Source organism: Cavia porcellus, unplaced genomic scaffold, assembly GCF_034190915.1.
Source record: "Cavia porcellus strain 051 isolate PalLab524CR breed Dunkin Hartley unplaced genomic scaffold, mCavPor4.1 scaffold_11, whole genome shotgun sequence".
NCBI lineage: Eukaryota > Metazoa > Chordata > Mammalia > Rodentia > Caviidae > Cavia > Cavia porcellus.
In genome coordinates, this window is record NW_026947494.1 from 6,973,362 (window position 1) to 6,996,846 (window position 23,485).

Sequence of the window (23,485 nt, forward strand, 5' to 3'; positions counted from 1 at the left end):
GGGTCCCGGCACAGAAAAGTGGTGAGAAACCTGGTAAGTCAGGAAATATGGTCACCTGTTAATAGGAAAGCACGAACGAACATTCCTATTTGTCGCAACTCTTTCACGGTAGGGACCGACCCCACTTACCTGGTTACTTTCCTGTATATCTCAAACTGTTTCAAAAGTATATTTTGTTTAAAAAAAGAAAGAAAGAAAAAAAAAATAAAAAACATGCTAAAGTCCTCTCTTCAGAAATAATGATTTTAAAGTAAAAACTTGTATACAAAAATTAAAAGGATGAGCAAGGAACAGCTTTAGAGATTAATTATTCAGGATGCAGTGCCACTTGGTATGTTCCTGCTAAGTGGTTTATCAAGTCAATATTCCAGCCCTCAAAGCCAGCGATTCCAGCCCTCAAAGCCAGCGATTCCATTTCCTTCAGGCTCTAAGTTACACCCCCACGGGTCCCAGCTGTTTCCTCTAGGGACACAAATTACAAGGAAAACCTCCTTTCCCATCAGCACACCCTCAAGTTATTAGACAGGCATCTTCGGCTGAAGTGCTTCCTGTCTTACAGGTGTCTCAGCCTGCATCTGCCTACCCCATGAAGAGCCAGAAGTGTCCACAGTGCCATCTCCAACTCCACGGAGGCCACTTGGGCACCTTCCATGGAGGCCACTCGGAGGTGTTACCCCAGATTCCACCAATGGTTCCACCAGGATGGGCTCGGGCAGCCCCTCTGGAGATGTCCGGGTCTACACAGCACAGCAGTATGAACTGACTCCCTCCTTCCCTGCTTGTCACCACCACAACCTGACACACTGTCAAACCCATGCTCAATAAAGGATGTGGACAACTTCCAGGGAGGAAGACAAGATTAGGCTCAGGTCATGCACAGCTCGTACCTCAAGACCAGCCAAGATGTGAGGACCAGAGAGAAAATGAGCAAAGTACAAGGAGAGAGAAGGCCAAAGGTCAGCCCCTCCCTCCTGATGCTTCCCACACCTGGCCTGCGAAACAGACCTTTTCCCCCAAGTCTCTGAGGTTGGTGTTTACCATGCAATTAATAATATCTAATGCAAAGTGAAATGTCCTGAGTTAGCCTCCAATGAAAGCCTCACTACAATTCCACATCTCCCCTCTGCACTTAAGCTGTGGAACTGTTGGTAAGTTCCCGATCGAATCGGCTTTTGAGGAAAAGTGAATCCACACAGCCTTTTATATAGAGCACAGTAGCTTCTCTCAACGCCATGCACAATCTTATTTAAACAGTATCTCTGTGATCATTTTTCTTCTTTCCAGACAACGCCAGACAAGGCATATGCTGAGTTTTAGTGGGGATTTTTTGGAGATTTTTAACAAGATAAGCAATTAGTAAGTGATGAAAGTGAACTAAAGTAGGTATCTAATAAGTCTAATACCAGCTGAAGAAATCTGTCCTTCATTTGATGAAATGGGAGCAAACATGTCTAATCTAGAGAAAAATCAAATCAAGAAACTGAAGCACGCACAGGAGAACTGAGTACCGACCACCCCAGGGCCCAATCAGAATTAGGTGATCCCAGCAGAAGAACTGAGGGCAGGAGCATGCTGCAGGCGCCCTTGTCTTTCCGAGTCTCCCTGTACCTCTCCACAGACGCTGGCCCCTCTGACACAACCGTCCTGCTTAGAGGGTGGCTTCAGCTTCTCAAGAGACAGACTCCACGAAGCTCCTGAACCCCATAAAAACACCAACATTTAAGCTGAAAACCTTCAGAGCAGAGCCTAAGTCGCTGGAATTGTAACCACTCCGTATTATGCAAGACAAAGGCTTGAAAACAAGTGCAGTATAAGTGACTCCCTACCAGGCTGAGGCACAGAAAGAACTCAGGAGGGACCCCAGGGAAAGTGTCCTGGCTGAGTGCTCAGCAGTGACCACGCCCTGCGTTTCCTCCAGGGTGAGCACCTTTCCCCACAGTGGTCTGGAGGAGGAGCCAAATCGGCAGGTGTGGATTGAGCAGTCTGAAACTCTGCTCTGTACCAGGCTCCATTCAAGAGTCAGCATGATTGATCGGTAAGGGCAGGAAGGTCTCTTCGGCCCTCATGGCACAGGCACGAAGATGCCAGGCAGGTGCCAGCTGCAGTGTCAGTGGCAGCCTTGACTCACACTCTTCTAGGTGGTACACTGGGATGCACAGATTCCCCCAAAATTCAGGGCAACTGGAGCCTCAGATGTTATGCTATTTGAAATAGCATCTACTTAGGGAACATGCACTCATGCCGGATGAGGGAAAGCCCTGAGCTGATGGCTGGTGTCCATATAAGAAGGTCCCAGGAAGACAGCCACAAGCCACAGCCAGGGAGAACCACTGAGGCTGACAGGAGTTGACCTTCTGGAAGCCTGGTGATCCGGGTTGGGGCCAGAAAGCTTCCTAAGCCAGAGCATTTTCAACAGGAATCAACTCACAGACACCTGGACTTGGAACTGCTAACCTCTGCCAGTGTGAGAAGATAAATCCCCTTTGCTTTAAAAAGGAACCCAGTGTCTGACAATTAGTCACAGTAGCCTTAGAAAAAATACAGGCAAGCAACAAGAACCATGACAAAAATGATCAAGATCCCCTCGATTAGAATGTAAGGACTTAAGAAATGCTCAGTCATTATTAATACACACACACACACACACACACATACACATGCACATATAAACACTTTTAGGGCAACTCAGCAAATATGTTTTCTTCCTGTGAAGGGAATTGAGATTAAGGTTTTAGATGCCAGCCATGTACTAAATATATATTCACTGAATACCCAAATTACTAAGATTTTGATTTAAGCACCAGGCAAGGCTAACAACAAACTAACAAAACAGAAAGAGGAAAAAGATTGAAATGCGTTGTGCATAGACATGATACATGTATTTCAGATAATGAGATTTACAGCAAAGAAATAACATATTAATGTGACTTGTATGACACTGTCACTAGGTGATCCCTTTTGAACTATAAGCAAGGCTTTTTTCACTGGTTTAAATGAGGACTTGAAAAGTACCCGCTGTGGACAAAATCTAGCCCACTGCCTGTTGGTGTAAATAAAGTTTTATTGGAACACAGCCACGCCCACACACTTGCACATTGCCAGGCACTGCTCTGCTGCTCCAAGAACACAACTGAGTCGTCATGACAGAGACCATATGGTCCTCAAAGCTTAAAATATTTCCTACTTACCAATCCCCATCTAACCTAATATTTGTATCAAATTCCTGGCAGAAATGCTAAAACAGCGCCAGCATGAGGTGAGGTCAGTGGAAAATGAGGCCCCAGCAGAGCACAGTATCCACCAGAGGCAGAGCCCATCCAGGACTTGAGAAAGAGGTCAGGGTCTGACGGAGAGAAAGGGCTCTCAAAGTAATGGTCATGCCACAGCTGAGAGACAAGGACCCCTTAAGGGACAGCAGAGGATGATACAGGCCAAAGTAGTCCCCAGGTCCCAGAAGCCAGAATCACTCCCCATCAGTTACTGGGACACCAAAAACCCCCACTTGCTTCCAGGTCCTGCCCTGCTGAGCATCTTGTGTGAAGTTCAGAAAGAAGAATGAACGAGGTTCAGCAACGTTTGAGAGGAGGGCAAGATTCCCTGATCACCAAGTCCAGACATGGCACATGTGTCCTTTAAGCCGAATCAACAGAAGGCCACAGCACAACAGAAGTGGAGCAGAAGGAAGATTAATTTCTAACAGAGGTGGGATAATTGAGTCTAGAGCAAAAACACCTTACTTGGAATCTCTACTCTCGTGGCCCTTTATAGAGTAGTAATATGATGAATAATTGCTAGAATAATTGCAGCAATTATACTTTACAGTTCTAGAGAAGATGGAACTCTTCTGGATCATTATCACACAGAAAGGAAATCAAAAACGCCTTTCTTCATGAAGCCACGCAATCCATCCAGAACATGGCCTGCTAATATTGGTCATGAGTAGCAAAGGCTTTGCTACCAAATGCTTCCCGGGAATTCGTCAATACTGAAAGGTACAGGAAACTTGCCAGAGCCAGGGGCGTTCCTCTCTTTCCCATCCACTTTGGATATCCCAAGGCATATTAAAAAGTGGAAACAAGCATTTAAGCTGAAGATTACCTAGAAAGCCAAGAGGGCCATGTGTGTATATTCTCTAAACAGGTGCTCACATGGTTATGTACCCAAGATTAACCATATCATAGATCCCCTGTGTGAGGGCTGCCCCAGGTGACATCATTTACAGTTTACCAACATTGATTCACCTGTGCCCTTACCACACCGCCCAGCTGTGCACCACTGGGTAGACCCTTGCCTCACAGAGTAAGCATCATGGAGCTCAGGGAGCCTGACTCTCAGCACAGGTGCTCCTGATTTTCTCCTGGAATTGGCCTTGGCCTTGAGTTGCACAGTGACTCCTCCTATGCTCCTTTCAGCAGTGGACCCAGGAGCCACCCAGACCTTCTAAAGGTCTCAAGAATCCTTCTGGGCTGCAGACTGAATGTCAGATTCTGGGGCAGGATGAGATGCTGGTCCTGCCTTCTGCACGTGGTCATGTGATCTGAGCTCCAGGTGGCTGCTCCGCACCTCAAAAGCTACCAATCACATCAGGTGGTCAGTGGCTCCAACACAATGCAGCTACTGACTTCCCGACACAGACTAGTAAAAGACACTGGAGGTCTGACCTCGTCTCTTTCTTCCCCTTGGCCTACTGGACCAGCTATTGGTAAACTTATGGGACCCGGATGTTAATTTTAATCACGTGGCCAAGATATGCCAGATGCATGAACCAATTTCCTAAAACAAACTCCACTATTCTGTATCATTAATGCATTTTAAAAAATCATCCAGGGATTGCTAGGCCTCCGTGGCTGTGGTGCAGCAAGAGCAGACAGCATTTTGTACATACATATGGTGCTGAGGGTGTAGTACGGGGAGTGCACATAAGGGCCAAAGAAACACAAGGACTGGCACATGGCCTGGGCAGGTGACAGAGGGCTCAGCTGCCACCTGCAACCTGACCAAGCAGCAGCTGGAAACATTCACCAGGTGCTTATAAGAAAGGATGCAGCCAGCCCAGCCGCTGGAGACACCTGAAGGCAGGAACCTGTCTGGCACCCTCTGTGTCACTGCTCTGGGAGGAAGCCAACCTGAAGAGGGGGCTAGCGAGCCTCTGGCATGGTCCAGAGCCGGGATGATCCAGCACCAACAGATGAGGAACCATTAACCTGCGCTTTCTTCTCCCATAAGGACGTGTCTGCTCTTGTGCAAAGTGGAGCAACAATTCCCAGCCCTGTTTTTATTTTTAGCACTTGTGCTGCTTTTCCTCCTCGCTCGCTTCCGTCTCTCTGCACAGGAACTTCTGTGCAGAGCCCCTCACAGGACACAACTCAGCTGCATCATGCAGAGCAGATGTTTTTGAGTGCAGGACCTTCAGCCACACTGTGCTGGTGAGGAGAACGTCTATGCACCGAGGGGTCCCGTGGTCCTATCTCCTATAAGGACAGATCGCACCCTACGGGGCCATCTATCATGTGAACAGGCAGGAACCGGTTCTGACATTCGCAAAGCCCCCTAGGGCTGCCGTTTTCGAATCCCGGAAAGGGAGGTGGCACAGGAACACCTTCCCCAAGTTCTCAAAGCTAATGAGGACCACGACTGAGCCACACATCCAGCACCCTAGATTCAAACTCCCCTCCCATAGCCACCACATTTCTATCACCCTGTCTCCACTGAAAGCTGCAGAAGACACACAGAGTCACAGAAACCCCGCAGCTGATCCTCACGGAGCGCAATATCCGTCCTCATGCAAAACATCGCCCACTTTGTAACCTGCAAGCGTGACACTTGTGTGTTGCCCATGCTCAGGTGCCCACGCATTGGCTCCCAAGACCTGTCTGCAGGGAGACACAGTCGAGGACACAGATTGAGCAAGGGATTACACAGCGCTGAGCAGGTGGCGTGGCACGGCAGATGGTGTTTGGCTGCCCCACGCAATCTCCCCACCCACTCGTTCTGCACAGAGCGTGCCCCTCGCCATCCGGGCGCACTCTGCTTCTCCTGAATCTGGGAAAGCCCCAGAACTGCTGTGACCAGCAAGGTCCAGCGGAAGTAGCCCTGAGCCACCACCTAGGTGAGGCTCTTAAGTGTTTGGAAACTTCCTCTTCCAGCCCCTGCAGTCCAGGCCTTCACAGAAGAGGAGGCAGAGCATACAGCAGGGCCCTTCACAACCGAAGTGCTTCCAGGTCTGAGGGGCTAACTCCAGCCCCAGCAGCCAGCATACCCGCAGATACCTGCAAGGAGCCAGCCGCTGAGTCCAGCAACTCACACACCACAACAGATCTTACTCAAATGGGAAGGGGACGGAGAGATGGAGGGAAGAGGTGAGGGGATAGGGCGGGTACACGCAGCAACGACCCCTGATGAATACAATCATTATGTACTACAATCCTGTACCAATAAAAACGAAAATTAAAAAAGACACTAAGATACAGCAGCAAATTACGGTGTTCAACCATTCTGTTTGGGGATAATTTGCTGCATAGCAACAGCTCCCTGAAACAAGCAAGTTTATCAGTTTATTTCCTTTAGGAAGAGTAAAAAGTAAGAAGGCCCAGAGCTGGGACTAAGAGAAACACGCTGCTTCTCCCAATGCCCAGGTAGAAAAGCAGTTTCTGCTGGGAGCCAAGAGTTTAGAGGAGACTCTGGTCAGCCCAGCTCCTGAACCTGGCAAGCCTTTAGGGTCAGGTAGTTCTCAGGATAGCGCCATTTTATTTGCAAGCTTGGGGACTTACGGAAACTCCACGGAACTCTGAGCCCGTGATAGCACTATCCAGATGGTTCTAGTTATTGCCACAAGTCATTGCTTCCCTTTTTGAAAGCACAAGCAGCTGTCAGCTACATCATCGTTTCAGAAACCGCCACCTGCCAATGGCCTTGTGCCCCAGGGAAGGTGGCCAGGCCCTTGTGAGAAGGCTGCCCTCCTCTCCTGCCAGCTCTGCTCACACCACTTCCGCCCTGCATGCCTGAGGTGAAAGCCCCGCTGCCTCCTTCCTGGCTGCCAGACTTGTCAGCACCTCTCCAAGGGGTCAGGATGCCACGTAGCTGCCCTGTTGGGCATCCTGCCTTCTCCTGCAAGCTACAAGCATGTCCGCCTCCTGTCCAGGGATCCACTGCAAGCTATGCTGCTCCCATGGTCTTTATTTTAAACTGAGCTACTGAACCAATTACTACTAATAAATTTCAATTAAAACAAAATAAAACGCGGAGACCCTTTATGCCTGGAATATTTCAAACACTGACCTACAGGTCTCTGCCAACAGTATTCAGATATCTACTGAAAACTAGGGCCAGAATTTTTTTTTTCACATCATAAACTAATAACACGCTTCCAAATACTGTCCCCCAATTAGTACTCGAGTCCTTGTAAACGTCCATGTAACCATGAGCTTAGCTTCCTAGTATTCATGCACTCTGTTTAAGGTCTTCAGGAAGAAGCTGGGGGGCTGAGTAGAATAAAAGTTCTCTTGGGTACCTTGAGGTGGTGCCAGGTTCGCTGTCTGCTAATTAAATACCCACATTCTTCTTCCCCTGGCCGCCCCTTGCATCATTTGGGAGCACAATGCTACAGCGTGCATGTGGTCTGCTCTCACCCAAACTCATGGTCAAATTTAATTACCCAATGCAGTGGCCTGGGAGGCAATCAGATCTTTAAGAGGGATTAACTTAGCTCCCAGAGAGAGCTGGCTGTCAGTATCTGCCCCCTCGGGCTCCTTCTCTCTCTCTTTTTCCACCTCAGGCTGCATCACCACAAAGCCCTTAGCAGAAGCAGAGCACAAGCTGGGACCTCACTCTTGGACTTCTAGCATGTGAGAAGAATAAACCTCTTTCATGTATAAGCCAACCAGCCACAGGTGTCCTATGATAGCAACAGAAAGCGGACTGAAGCAGCCTTTTGAAGAGTCATCTAAACCAAATCTCCAAAGGTATCAGGACTGCCAGCAAGGCTCAGGACACACTGTCCCCTCTGAAAAGAAGACAAAGGTGAGGACATAGCTGAGCAGCCAGAGAGGGGACTGGATGAGGTTTTTGTTGGGACAAAGTATTTATTTCTAATCCTAATCTTGGTACTGATCTCTGCCTTCCCAGCCCTCTTACACTTTGTTCTGGAGATGTGTATCACAAACAAAGCTAACAACTCTGCCGTGTTAGGCTATACCGTGCAGGAACAGACCATGTGTTATTAAAAATAATCAGATTCATACACAGCTGTTGGTGGTATGAGAATTCTTATGCTCTCACTTGGCCTAACATCCACATATTTACATGTCGAGCCTTCATAGATTGTCCATAATTTGACAGATAACTGCAACTTAAACACATGTATCCAAGTTACACATCCAAAAAAGAAACCATATACATGATTGATAAGTTCTTCATGCCTCAAACAACAGTCTGGCCTTCCAAATTAAAGCTGCTTTATAACATCGTGTTATCTTTAAAATATCTGCCAAAATTTATCCCAAAACAAGTACTTCTCCTTCAGGTGTATGTAAAAGAAAAAGAACAGAGGGGATGCATGTTAATGAATTCTTCCAGTTCAGAAACACCCAAGTAATGAGATCTCATTACTCAGCTGCAGCAACCCATGAGCTGAGAAACCAAAATGATGCCTGGTAGCTGATGTTACTATATTCCACTCTGACCAGTGGACTCAGACAAGCAGAACTTAGGATCCACACATGAGGAAGGACTGGAAAGACAGAGCACTGAGTCTAATCGGGGAATCCTGACCAACACACTGGAATCACCTTTAAAAGAAGTGTCCCAAGAGACCCAAGCTCCATGCTGAATAGCTAGGAAATGGACAGGAAATGCAGCAAGAGAAACCAAGGATGGTGCAACCAGCAGGGAGGCTCTACCAGCTTTGAGCATCTTAGTTACCCAACTTTACCCAGGCTCCACCCTTCCTCTTCACATCCTGAGGCTCTTCCATTTCCAGAGAGACTGGCCTCCTCTGTCTCACCCTAACTGGAAAGTGTGTTAGATAGTGTGAGACAGCATCCCTGAAACAAAAGCAGACCACGCAGGTTTTGTGCCTGAAAAGCCCTGGGAAAGCTACTGCCTATCAGGGGCTGTGTGACATCCAGTGGTCTCACCAAGAAGGACCCCCAAAGTAACATCCTAGAGATATGGCAGACTCCAAAACTCTGAGATTCCAACAAGGATGCAGTGTCTGTAAATAGCTCAAGATTTAGCAATCCTGAAGCCAATCCGGATTCCTGCCACCTCTGCTGATGCAGAATTCCATCTTCAGATGCACAAGCTGGCTTTGCCAGCTCTCTGAGGAACACAGACATCAGAATGGCAGAGGCCAGATCAAGGACCCTGAGTTAGAGCCCCAGGACAGGTATGAACCATGTGTCCCTGCCAGCTGGGGCCCCTGGAGACCCCCGCAGCTCCCTCTAGCTCCAGCAGTAAGAAAACCCTGCCAAGGCACAAAGACATTGAAGACTTGGTCCACCCTTCATCTTCCCACACCCAGGTCCTCCTCCCTCCCTGATCACTGTGATCCTGGCTTGAGGGTTCCTGCGGATCCTCCTCAGCACCTGGTGGGAGCTCAGGTTCTCATTCAGAGTCTCAGAGAACACTGTCACTTCAGCAAGACAGATACAGATTCTCAAGAGACACTGGAGACAAGTTCCATCCGTGCCAAGGCAAGAAACATGGAGCTGGAAAACAGGTGCAGAGGGACCACACTCCCTCTGGCTGCCACACAGTTTTTCCGGGACAGCATCCAGGGCAAGGATCTAGGAAGATCCAAGGCTATCTTTTAATCTAGTGGCTTCGCTGCAGTGAGACTACAGGAAAAGCAAGTGAGTGGACATGTGAAATAGGACCCCCATGTAAGCCTCCTTTAAGACCACAATGGACTACACCTCCCTGGGAAGGTTTAGAAAAGATCTTGCCTGGAGAAGTGTGGGGATAAGAATCAGATACCCCTGGCAGTATCCTTCCAACTCTGAAGTTCTACAGAATCAGTACATCAACCAGTAGGCAGGCAACGTTCAACAAACACGATGCAAATCCTTCGCTCAAATGCATTTCTCTTCCTTCCATTTAAACCTACCTCATCTTTGACATCAATTTGAATAAGGGCAAATGAAAGGTTTATCAAAATAAAGCTATTAAACTTTAGCAGCCCATCTCTTTGTAGTGGATAAATTACAAGCAAACAAAAACTCATAAGGAAACAGAGCAACCAATGGACATGACATAGGAGAGTTTGACTTGATGATGACACATTTCTCTGCTCACAGAAAAATGGAAATGTCATGCTTTCTATGAGAAATGGTCTTCTTCTCTGGGATGATCGGGCCAACACATGCAACCACAGATCTCTGCAGAGTAACTAGATCCAACTTCCTCCTTCCACAGCTGATAGACCACCAGGACAACCACGCCCTCTGTGCCCTGAGGCCCATAACCCTTCTCCTTTGACCCTTTTACATCTCATCCACGAATGCACAAGACAACAGCCCCTCTGGGTATTTAACGGTCCTTGTCTTCCAGTAGTCTGAGCATGCTACCAATGTACGCAGAACCCACTCAGTAGAGGTTCTGATTCCAAAGCTTCTGATCTCTTTGTTTACAGTTAGAGATTAACCTTTTGGTTTCTGCAAAATGTGACAAATGATTTGATCGACACTAGAAATTTCCATGTTGGAACATACTGCTTTATCTGAATCCTTATCATGGCGGTGTCCACGACACCATGACTAATTTTGGATCATTGGAAATCATCCACACAGGGTACATTGGATGAGTTAAAAATAGCTTGGCTCCCTCTCCCATCACCTCAACTTGCTGTGGCCCCCACAGAGACTCGAGTTGTTTCAGCACTGGCTTCCCCTCCGGAAAGCAGGAAAAGAATGGAGTTTCATGGTATGGAATTTTTAAAGTTATCCATTCGATTTCATAAACAGATTTTTTACTTTAGGACAAAAGGTTATTACTAGAAGATTATCAATTCCCTAATTATAAGCAGGCCATTTATACACTTTAGGAGTTAAAAATGCATTGAAAATATTGAAAATAATGTAAGTTCCAAACCTCTTGGGCTTGCAACTGCTGAAATGTGGAATACTTAAGTGTGTAAATCCATATAAACACCTGACAGATCATGCAATTTCTTGGGAGAGCAAACCATTTCAAACATGTATGTGCTGCAAGTTCCATAGGTGCCTGTTCCTATGTTTCTATACAAGTTCTTTTAGCTTTCTAACAATCCTTAATATTCAGCAGAACTTTTTCACACACATGCATCTACTTTTTCTCCTTCCCACATTTAGAAAAGAGAGGATGGATTTACCTGTCATCGACGCCCTCTTTTGGCCTGAGATTTTTAAGTATTTGACATAAACTGTAACACTGCAGTTTGGGTCACACTGCAGTTTTCCGGCTAAGATACAGAAGTGCGAGTCCACCCCAAGAGCCAGGATGGAAAGGACACAAGCTCTGCATGACGAGGGGCAGAGAGAACTGGAAGCAAGTCCATGAATTTTCAAGAAAGCAGCCTTTCCTAACTTAACGTGCTTTTGATTTGTTTTCTTAAGTTGAGCCCTGCGGGCTTAATTAAACCAGGTAGCCAACTCTGTGTCCATTCAAAAGTGCATTAGAGAACTGCAAAAGTAATTACAGAAGAATCCACAAGGCCTCTTGGCCCTGGAGGCCTCCTACGTGAGTCTCCAAAGTGAGCAAAATTCACCAACTGCACCTTTGGTCCAAGTCTCTCGAGAATCACTCTGCAGGATTGCTAGGGACCTTATCTTCCCCACTTGTGGCCATCTCCAACACCCCCATGGCAGGATGTTTAGAGTCCCAAAGCCAACGTTTGGGGGGGTCTATGCTTTTAATTAAAAAACTAAAAACTAAAAGGCCACTGAAAGGCACTCAGCAGCACGTTCAAAACTGCTTTAAAAGTGTATGGGTCACAACTGCTCTCTAATGAAAGGGTCTCTTGATTGCAGGCTGGAGGTGAACCTGTGACCTCATTCGATGGGCCACAGCAGAGCCCGCTCCGCAAAGCAGGCCACCAGCATGCCAGTCCGTGTCTAACTGATGGGAAGGCTTCCTGGGTCTCCAGCCCATCACACGATCACTAATTGTCAGAAGGATCACACTTGGAATTGCTTCTGCAAAAATCTTGCCAACTCAAAAGCAGCCGGAAGGCAAAGAAAGCCATCCTGGCCTTTAAAAGGAAGCAAGACAAGACTCCGTGGAGCAGACGTCCTCTGGAGCTCAGTGGGGCCCTCCCTAATAGGGAGACCATTTCCTTTCCACACCTGTCCCTCGTGCTGACCCCACCTGGGTTTGGGTTACGTGAGTGAGGGCGATCTCAGCAGCATGGGGTGGGGAGCGCTCTGGAGAAATCCAAGACATGATCTGAACCCCACTGATTTACGCGTGAATTTACACGCACTTACTGGGGGCGGGGTTTCATGCACAGTCTATTCCCTCTGTAAAGAAAAGAGAAAAACTCAGCTGTCTAGAAAGCATGGAGGCCTTCAAGGACCCACAGATCACATGAACAATGTTTGTCAGACCTTATCCTTCAAATGCACTCCCTTCACTAACCAGCACTAATAAAGCCATGGTGATGGACTGTGAAGTGTGTGGTTTTCTGTTTTAATTTCTGTACACAAGGAAAATCGTCTAAGTGCCTGATGAGAACTGCTAAGTGTCTTCCCCAGGGAAAGTTCAGGTGTGTTACTCTTTGTTCTCTTTCCTCTTTGTGCACAGGCCGGGCTTCCCTCCAGCCTTGCCACACTGGAAGCACCCAGTTCCTCGAGGGCCCTTAACATTAATTCATTCACAGACACTGCTTCAAGAAACATCTTCCAGGTGTTTTCACTGTCAGTGCAGGACCATAGTGAAGATGTGCGACATGTCCTGTTTACAGCTTCACAGGCTGATGCCCAAACATGGATTCTGTATGGATCTGAATGTGTTTTGTGCGCCAAGGGTTCCTGGTCCTCCTGGAGCACTGAAGACTTAGGCACTTTAAGAGGTGGAGCTTCATCCAAGGCTGTGACCGCCCCTCTGAGCACCTGTGGCTTCCCCTCGCAGGTTAGATCTGCCCCTCTGACAGGCTCCTGCCATCAAGATGCCAGCCCCCATGAAGTCCTCATCAGAGCGAAGCCACACCAGTGCCATGCTCTTGAACTATGAGCTAAACAGACTTCTTTTCTTTATAAGGTGCCCAGCCTCAATTATCTCACTACGGTAATAGAAAATGAACTAATACACACTGCGTCTGCAAAGTGCCCCATCTGTGCAGATTCTTGGGTTAGAGATGAGTGAGGATGGACACGGTAAGTTCTCTGTCCTTTGCACAGCTCTGATGGGGCCCATGAAACCCCCCCACATGAGCACGGAGTGAGCTCTCTGCTGCTCAGAACAAACCTCCGAGAGCAGAGAGTTCAGCAGGTAGGCCTGGAGAAATGGCTCAAAGTTAAGCAACATGTGCAAGCATAAGCTTTCAAGGCAAAGAATCTTTGCAATCCTGACTTGCCAGCTTGCAGTTTCCTGAATGATTTCTTTTCACAAGCTTGTGATGGGACCTAGGAATTCCATCACTGTTGGCAGACGGAAAGTAAATTTGGCTCTGGTCCCGACTACGGAGTCTGCTTGGAAAGCTGTGACAGCCAAAATGCACTGCCTGGACTTGCGACTTGCACATCTCGCTTAGGGGCTCTGCTCCCCGGCTTCCCTGAGTCCACTCCCCCAATGCACCCCAGGACCACTACACGTACGCACTGGGGAGGCAGGCACTCTTTGGAGGTGGAGGAGGCATGAGAAAGATACTGGCTGAAAGAACACACTGAGCAAGGACAGGAGAGAGGGAGGGAGGGCAGACAGGCAGGGATGTGTGATGGTTTGTATCTAGAAGGCCCCTCCAAGCCCTATGCACTCCTAGGTGGGGCTTTGGGAGGTAACAGAATGATGCAGCTATGATGCACTGGTCCACTGACAAGTTTATAGCTAAATGTGATGCTGAAGCCTGGTTGGAGGAGGTAGTCACTGGGAGCTTGGAAGGGTCTCTCTCCTTTGAGATCTCTCTCTCTCTCTCTCTCTCTTTCTCTCTCTACCTCCCCCTCCCCCCCACTTCCTGTCACCAGGTCATGAGCAACTGTTTCTCCTCCATCACAACCTCTGCCATGCTTCCTGCCTTGGAGCCAGCCAGCTATGGACTGAAACCTCCACAAACTGAGCCCAAATAGACCTTTCCGCCTTTAAATTGTGTGTGTCTGGCACTGTGTCTCAGAAAGCAACTAAAACAGAAAGAAAAGGAGGAGGAGGAGGAGGAGGAGGAGGAGGAGAGAGAGAGATGGGGAAGGGAGGAGGACATGGACAGGTAGAGTAGGAAATACCTTCACCTCAACACCTAGGTTAGGTCTTCTCTCCAGCCCAAGGCCACCTCTGGGCTGTGACCCAGGGCAAATCAAGAGAGAGTGACAGAGATGGACAGGAAGGAGGGCTCAAGCAGCACAGCCAGAGGCTCAGATCTCTCCAGAAAAAAAGCCTGCTGAAGAATGCAGGAGTTTGCATGCCCTACAGCCAGCCAAGAGAAATCTGAGGCCCAGCCAGAGACAGCAGAGTGCAGAGATCCAGTGTGGCCCAGAGCTCTGCACATTGGCACCAGGGAGAAGCAGCCCAGGACCACAAGGACAGGACCATCCTGGCCTTGTCATAGCAGCAGCAGCAGCTCAGCCCCATGGCAGAGGAACCATATGCTACAGATGCCAGTCAAGGTCAAACCCAGGGCACAGAACCTGGGGCCCTCTACCCTATATTTACTAACAGGGCTGGGAAGAAGGCTTGACTCAACCATTGTAGTGAAAGAGGAGCCTAATAATTAGAAGCCTGTAGACTTAGCACAGAAATTCACCAGAGGAGAGCCCTGACACAGAAGGACAAGCCACTGGAGGTAGGGGACACAGCCCTTTCTAGGGCTGTGACCAGGGGCAAATCAAGAGAGAGTGACAGAGGTGGACAGGGAGGAAGGACAAGTAGCAGCAGCCCCAAATGCTCCTCCTCCCCACTCAGACATCTGGTCACCACGACCTGGGCCAAAGAGTAACCTTCAGACACCAAGACAAGGTTTTTCTTTGACGCTGAACACCTAAAAATATTAAACTTCCACAAATAAAATCTCTATCTTTAATTTTTAGCTCAAAACTTATGAGTTCCCCTGGTAAACAGACTCTGATTTTAAACTTTTGAACAAAAACAGGAGAGGGATTGCATAGGACACAAGGGATCGAGCCAATTCCCCCATCCAAGCTGTGAAGGGGGCATTCACAGTCCTTCCCTGCACCCCAGCCTACTCATCTCAGTGAAGATCACCAAGTTAAGATCCTATACCTCTTAGCATGCTAAAATCAATATTTTATGTGAACATTTGGATGCTTTTCAGAAAAGCAAATGCTTAGAAAGAAGTAAAAATCATCAAAAGTAATGGTCTGCTGCATTTCCCCCACTTAGGACAATGTCCTCACATAATTCTGCATATAACACTTGGTGCTACTTTAATTATGATCAACCAAAGCTTTCAAAACCAATACAAATCAACAATTACTCCAGAGACTTTAAACCAAGAGAAAATTGCATCGTGCTCTTATTCTTTCCGTTTGGAAACTAAACATCTGTCCTGGTAACAGATTTCTGTAATCATACACCCAGTCAATCTGTCTAACAGAATGCCTAACTAGTTACCTTTGAAATCTGGAGAACATTAGCCCACTGGAAATGAAAGAAAACAAAACTAAACCAGAAATCAGAACCTACCTAAGCAGCATGTTATTCATCAACTGAAAGCATCCAAAGCAGATCAAAGACAGAAATGTCACCCACTCCTTTGCCATTGAATAAGCAGAAGGAAATCTAAATGCGATCTCATAAATAACTCCTTGCTGCTCGCCATGGATGAGTAATAAGTTAGAATTTGTAACAGAAAAACATCATTATTTTATAAATGTGACTTTTAATTTGCTCCGAGGCTGGGCTGCCAGTTTGAGAAGGGGTAATTCCAGAATGAGCCAGTCAGAAATTACCCTGGGAAGAGGTCAATAAAACTGCTGCACTGAGATTTAAAACTCTGCCAGGCTCAATGTTTCTTTACAAACACAAGGACTGAAGAAATGAGGTGCTGGGAACACTCGCCTGAAACATCGCAGGGCTGGAGAAAAATACTTTTTTTCTTACTAACGTAGAGATGCATGTAAGCTCTGCAGGCCAGCTGGCTGTGGCCGGAACCCAAAAGCCATGCAGCAGGGAGTCTGGAGCGTCAGGACCTGCGCCAAAGCAAACACTCCCACGGAAAGTCACCATGCAGAAACCAACTGGAGTATGGAAAGTGAGGTGCCCACGAGGTAGCCAAGCAAGGTCCTGGCAGGAGGCACAGAGGATTCTAAGGCACTAAACAGATGGAAGTCGCAATAAACAAGAGAGGAAAGCTAAAGACACTCACTTCCGCCCAGAGCCAACAGCTGAAGTGCAAGGAAATTACAGGCAATTCCTATGTATCTGTACCCATAATCTATTTTCAGCTTTGCACTTACACTGTAAAATGTGCCAAAGCAGCAAAGAAAGCATTGGAAGCAATTCTCGAACTCTTCCTTTTCTAAGGAGGAAAAGTACACTCACCTTTAATACATGGGCTGTGGGCACCTGCAAGCATGTGTTCCCACCACTGGGTCTGCCTGTACAAAGCTCCTAGCCAGCAGGAAGAAAGGCCCTACCCAAAGTGCATGAGGGCATAAGAATGGGCACTGGGAACTTGACCCCATCCCAGGGTCACTGGGTGAGCAGAACGTCACCCAGGTGCTTCTGGACCTTGCCACTGTAAGCACGTGGGAGATTCTGTGTGGTCCAAGCCACCTCCTGAACTGTACCTGAAAAACAGGAGGAAAGAAGTCCTCTCAGTCCACAGCCTGGGCGCTGGAGCAGGCTCACCCTGGAGGAGCCAGGCAAGCTGGTTAGCTTAATGGATTCCAGGAGGTCTCATCCAGAACCTACCGGAGTCTGTTCACTTGTTTTCCAAACAGAGATCACAGCTGTGGTGCACTTTTCAGGAAGGAAAGGCCCCTGCACCCAAGAAAGCCTGCTCGCCTCACCTCTCTGCCCAGTGGTCTTGGCATTGAGCACTGAGAATGCAACGGAAATACAGCCTAGAACTGTTAGTAAATACAGCAGGGCCTGTGCTTAAGCTGCCAGCAGTTTAATTTACTCCAGTATAACAAGTATGGCCCAGATTTTCTTTTGTTAACAGTTTCATTGAGGCATATAAGTTACATACTATAAAATGGACTCCTTGTAAAGTGTACAGTTCAGTGATTTGCAGTAACTTTATAGAGCTGAGCCACTATCTCCACAATCTGATATCGGTCATTCCAGAGCCCCCAGAAGAGGCTGCCTGCTGGGCTCTATCACTGCAAGCCCCAGGCAACCCCTTCCCCATGGTCCATTCTGACAGGTTTGCCTTTTCAGGCCATTTCTATACCTGGACTCATACCGAAGATGCTCTCTGTCGCTGGCTTCTCTCACTTAGCATCATGTCCCGAGGTTCACAAACATACACCAAGAGTGCATTCACTTCACTGCTGGATGGGTGCACTGTGTTTTGTGTGTTCACCCGTTTCAACCTAGTAAATCTGTAAATTCAGCCAAGTGACAGGGCTTATTGGTCTGATAATAAAGTAAGAGAGCCTGCATATTGCCAAAACATTCCAGAATATCTAAAATCTTTAATGTGTGAATACATAATAAAGACACAGTGTGTTCCCTGAGATTTCTGTCTGTAGGTGGGGCTAGGGGCTAAATAAGTAAGTAACATCCCTAAATTTCCAGTTTGTATGTTTTAAGACACAAGTCTTTTTATTTTCTTTCACTTTGTTTTGAAAGTTCCAACTCAAGCAGTCATCCAATCCTTTAGCAACTCCTTACTGTGGAAAGCTCATTTAGAATAAATGAAGCATTGCAGAGTCCCCTGCCTCCAAATCTCACATACGCTCGTGTTTCAAGATTGTGCTAATAAATCAGTTCTGAGGTATCTGAAACACTTCTCCCCATAGAAGAATATAAATAGTGCTTAGCGCAGGGTTAGTTGCAAAGTCTTAAGCCATGCACTTGTATCCACGATACTCTGTTGCAGAGGACACCACCTGTGTCAAGCTAAAGAGGATTTACCCATTCAAGCACTGATTCAGTGTAGCCCCAGGGTCTCCTGGGTGGCAGGCACTGTCTTCCACACTGCTGGGGACAAGAATATGAACTCCATGGCTGGTGACAGATTGTAAGGCATAAATGCATGCGGGATGGTACAGGCTGGGGAACGGGTGCTATTTTAGTTGGTGCTATCTAGACATGGGGACACTGGAGCACAGACAGGGAGCCAGATCTGCAGGCAGTGAGTCTCACAGAAAGTAGAGAAAAAGCCTTCCACATGGAAGGAAAGAAGGTGACAAGGACAGGTGGCCAGAGCAAGGGTAGAAGGCTGGGACAGGAGGACACTAGTAGCCCTGTTTACAGAGCCACAGCCACTCATGGCTCGCCCTATTTCCCAGCCTCCGGAGCTCATCGTCCCCTAGCACCCCAGGAAGGGACCTCCATCCCCGAGGCAGATCCCAAGTCCGCAGAGCCATCCTGAATGTCAAGAGCAGCGATGCAACACACAGAGACACACAGTGGGCAGGCGAGGTCATGATGGCTTGATTCCATCACTGCATCTAAATCTACTGACCACTGTCCTGTTCCCTCAACCTGTACACCACACCGTCACCTCTTAGCAGTGTGTCTGGTGCGATCCATGCCGAGGTCCTACCTGGGGACACCTGGTCACTCATATAGGGAAGCACTCAGCTCCCAGCTGGGGATGCAAGTCTGGAGCAGCCACAAACCAGTGTGGATGTGGGTTCTGCTCCACCTTGGCCACCTCCAAGTCCAGCCATGGCATGCAAGGTCCTCAGAGATATTCCGACTCCTGAGTCAATGCAAGGACAAAGATGTCACTGTCACAGCTCCTGCTGGAAATCCATCTACCGCCACTCTGTCCAGGGTGACAAGTGAGCCACTGCTGCATGTCTCTCTCTGCTCCCAATGAGCTCCTAATTTAAGGTGAAGTCCTCCTGCCCTGCACAGTCCCTCCGGGAAGAATCCCCACTAAACCACAAGGCCCTTAGCATGCCTTCTGCAGTTTCCTAGAGCGCTACCTTTCTGAAGTCAGGGACACAGCTGGAAGGCACAGGGTTCAGAGGACATCTTACAAGTAAATCCTTACTGAGCTTTGCTCCTCTGCCAATCAGCATAAACAATGGCTTGATCACAGGATCTGCTGGATAAGGGGAGTTGAATATCCATAGGAGTGGTTTTTGTTTTGTCTTGTTTTGTTCTTCCTGTTTATGCCACTAGTTATTATGCTCTTGGCTCTACAATCTGTAAAGCTTCCTAGCAAACCTAAACCCCAGTCCTATCAAAGGAATGACAAAACCCCGGTGCGTCTGTAAAGTCCATTTGGTTATAGGATGCTTGTCCCTGGTCTTTGATGTGATCTCTTGCTACAGAAAGTTTGGGGGGAGCCGTCAAAAGGCTGAGCAGGCTTTGGTAGTGCTGTTTGTTTGTTTGTTGGTTTTTTGTTTTTGTTTTTTTGGTAGCACTGAAGTTTGCCCTGAACTATATCTCTGTCCTTTTTCTTATTTGTTACTTTGAGATAGGGTCTCACTAGGTCACTAAGTTGTTCAGGCTGGGCTTGAACTGTCTGATCTTCCTGTCTCAGCCTCCCAGAGTGCTGGCATTACAGGTGTGTCACCATGCCTGGATTTGGTTGGATTTTGTTTTGTTCTTTATAGAAAGCAAAGTTCTTGGCATAGAGTTTTATTTGGAGTCATCCTAAGAGGAACACATCCCTCCTGTGGTTCAGAAAAACGAATGTTTTAGCCAAGCATTAGCCCTTTCATGATTCTGCAGACAAACCATGAGAAACCGCTTAGAATTATTATTCTTTGTTTTCCTTTCCATGAGTACATCACGTATCACTGCCAAATGCTGGGTGAATCTGCACTGATCAAAGGGAGCTCTATTGCCTGTGAACAAGTTGTCCTTGTACCATCCTGACTGGCACTTGCCTATAACTTCTTTATCTCACATCTCAGCAAACACTGTATGATTTCTTCAATAGAACTGGCTGTGGATAACATCATTTTGCTGGCTATTTATCATACAATCTGTAATTGAATTACCTATTGCAGTAATGGGATTTGCTCTCGAATGCACATAAAAATGCAACATAAAATAAGATTGTTGCAGCGTCTGCGTCCTCATTCTGCATGGTAGCTTAGCCAACTCCACCGAACTACGGTGACAAATAATGAATGAACAATGTGGGAAACGAATGATTCATGGGTGCACAACCAAACATAAAAGAAATTCATCCTCTTGCAAATGTATTCTTTTTCAACGTAGTTTATTTTTTCAGTGTTCATCAGAAAGGCAACCGTAGTGCCTGTGGAGAAAGTAAAAATGGAAGTAATTTTACTTCACCATATGCAGCACTAAGCACACTGGCCGTACATTTCACAGCTTAGGAGAGAGAAACAGAATATGCTCCTCTTTGGTCTTGTCAAACAACTATTAATCCTAGAAGAAGAAGGAGGAGGAAGAGAAGGAAAGATGACCCCAATTCCTTTAGGAAAATGTGGTTTTCTTGAACCTACTGTTCCACTAATTCTACTTTAAATGCCAGGCCCAAGGTGAAATACAAAGGGTCTCTGAAGTTGCCCTGCTTCAAAATATCCTGTGGAATGGACAGCCAGGTTTCCGGAGCACTACACCCTTGTAGATGGCAAAGATCGTGTCAATATCCATACCTTAAAATAAAGTTCTAATGAGCCAGTATCTTCCCTAGTATCAAGTTTGTTTGTTTGTTTTGATTTGCTCTGTTTGGCTTAAGCTCTGAAAAAAACCAATTTGGAGCTGGTTCACCATACATAGCCTCTACTCACTTCAATCTTTTTTCTTCCTTTCTTGCTATCACAAATTGATTTTATGCATCTGGTTCACCAGTGACTGGACAGTTCATCAGTAAAATAAATGACACATCAAGTATTACAAAGGCTGCTGTTTCAAAGAGCTGCCCATCACCTGTTGAACTGAACTCCCGTGACGTCACCAGCCCACAGCCTGCCTGCCTCTTGGAGCAAGACAGTGATAAAAACCAGTCATTCCAACCAGGCTTCTCCATGTCAATTCAGAAAGGCTGCTGGGCACACATCTGAAAATGACTATTTTGTCCACAGCATTGCTCAAAAGAGCATAAGCAACTTAAAATATTTATATGCACTCAATTCAGGATCCATAAAAAATAGTTAACTTTATAAAAATTGGCAAACAGATACAGGTGAATAGAATCATACAAGGTCCCCTGTAAGACACTTTATATTTTGTTGCAACTGAATTTGCTAGACATCGTAACTTACATTTTAAATATTATTGAATGCTAAACATAAAGACTCTTCACCTTAGTATTATAATTATATCTTAAGCAATTTGTCTAGGTAACTATAGCAACAATTTCAGAAACATTTTAAATACAAATTTGGTATAATTTTAGCATCAAGAGTTACAGAGAATTTAACACTGACTGTAAGGATGCTTTTCTTAAATAGTTTTACATACACAATTGTAATGAGATTACTTCAGTGGGGTTTATTAAAAATTATTAATTCGTTCTGTCTTGCACACCATATGATTTGTAATCCAAACCCTCTTCCTCAGAATCCTTGTGGGCTCTGGAGCTCATGACTGCTTGTTTACCTAACAGGACGTCTTTATATCTGGCTGGGCATTTATCGAGCTCCAGCTCTTCCCACCTACCTCTCCTTGTATCATGAGCAAAGCCTTAATTGCAATGTCTTTAAGACCCCAAAGAGAAAACCTAGAACCATTAAAAATAATCACCGAGTAAATTAAAACTTCATACCGGTTCCAATAAGCCATTCTCTTTGACATCAGGATTACCTCTGGCACGGTTCCCAAGGAGATGGCATCTATTTGGGGGAACACACAAGTCTGTTGGTTTTAACATTCACCCTCCCCAACAAGAGGTTAAAGAGAATCTGAGAAAAACGCACACAGCAAACCCATGGATCGGGATTCACAAGGCCCATAAGCTGCTAAAACTTCTGGAAAAGCTCGAAAGAATGTGCTTCTCCTCGTCTTAGTCTCCAGTCAGTAAGTTTTAACAGCCTCTGCACTGTAATTGTCTGTTTCTCTCTCTCCAGACAGTGACGTCCTTTGAAAGGGAAACAGCAGCGAAGAAGATAGGTTTGTTTTTACCAAATCCTGAACATCTCACAAACTTCCTTTGGACAGAGACAAGCTTCCCACCCAAGAGACCAAAGTCTTAGCTCACAGCAGGGATCTTGCAGCTGTTTGCCATTAAAACCACCAAACAAGTTACTGCAATTCATAAAACGCACAAAATGATGAGCAGCCTCTGTCTCCTTCGGGTTAGGACCAGTACGCGCTGGCTAAAAACGTCTTAAGTGCAGTGTGTCAACTCCACAGTTCATGATTAGACAAGGTGACTACAACAAACTACATCAGTTAGGAGCTGGGGCGTTAAGAGCTTTTACCAGAAAGGAGCTTGAGGGGAAAACAGTGGGACCAGCCACATTTAGGACTCCAGAAACTGGGCTGTGTGTTGGGGGAGGGGTGTCACTGGTTCGTCCATAAACAGGGGCGCGGGATAAGAAAAGCAGTCACAGATAACTGGAGGTATATGCTGTCCTGGCAGGGATCCCCATAACAGGCATCCCTCACCTCTCACACAAAAAGTTCCCTTCATTAGCAACCAGCTGAATCCTGAGTATATGGTTTTAAACAATCATCCCTATTAAAGATTTTGTGCGGGTTTTTTTTTCTTTCTGGGTCTCTTTATGAAGGACTCCGGGGGGGGGGGGGGAGACTGACTCCCTAATCAATAGCAAACACTTCCCCTCTGCCCAAACTCAACATAAAGACAGACCTCTTCCCACAACTGTTTTTCTTAAAAAACAATCATTTGCAATTCTGGGTCTGTTTCTAATATCGTTCTGAGGAGCCGAACTTCACGCGTGCATGGAAGGTAACTGTGTTTACTTACTGCCGATTTTTTCCTGCACAAACGCAGCAATCTCGGTGACCGTCAGGTGTGCAGAGAGGGCGTCTGCAAGGCACCTTTGTCTCTGAAAAGCTCTTTCCAGCTACAAGACTCGAGTCCGGCTCTCCAGGCCCTTCCTCTTCAGCAAGGCCAGGCGGGCTCCCCAGCGAGCACCCCGCCCGCCTCCTGGGCCCCCGCGCCCGCGCCGACCCCCGCGCCCCGCGCGTCCTCGCGCCCACTCCGCGCGCACTCTCTCAGCGCCCCCTGCCGGGCGTCCCCGGGACGCCGCGGGCGCAGCAAAGTTAAAACAAC

General features: G+C 47.0%; 1 protein-coding gene across 2 annotated transcripts in view; it reads right to left on the minus strand.

Moving 5' to 3' along the window:
• Sema5a (semaphorin 5A) overlaps positions 1–23,485 on the minus strand; it is a 455,270-nt gene that overhangs the window by 430,547 nt on the left and 1,238 nt on the right. Inside the window, exon 1 of one of the 2 annotated variants that reach the window (XM_063257960.1) lies at positions 23,177–23,356. The exons of the other annotated variant lie outside the window; for it this stretch is intronic. The gene's annotated coding sequence lies outside the window, so the exon portion shown is untranslated. Of the gene's footprint in view, positions 1–23,176; positions 23,357–23,485 lie in introns of those variants that run through there. 2 annotated transcript variants of the gene reach the window in all.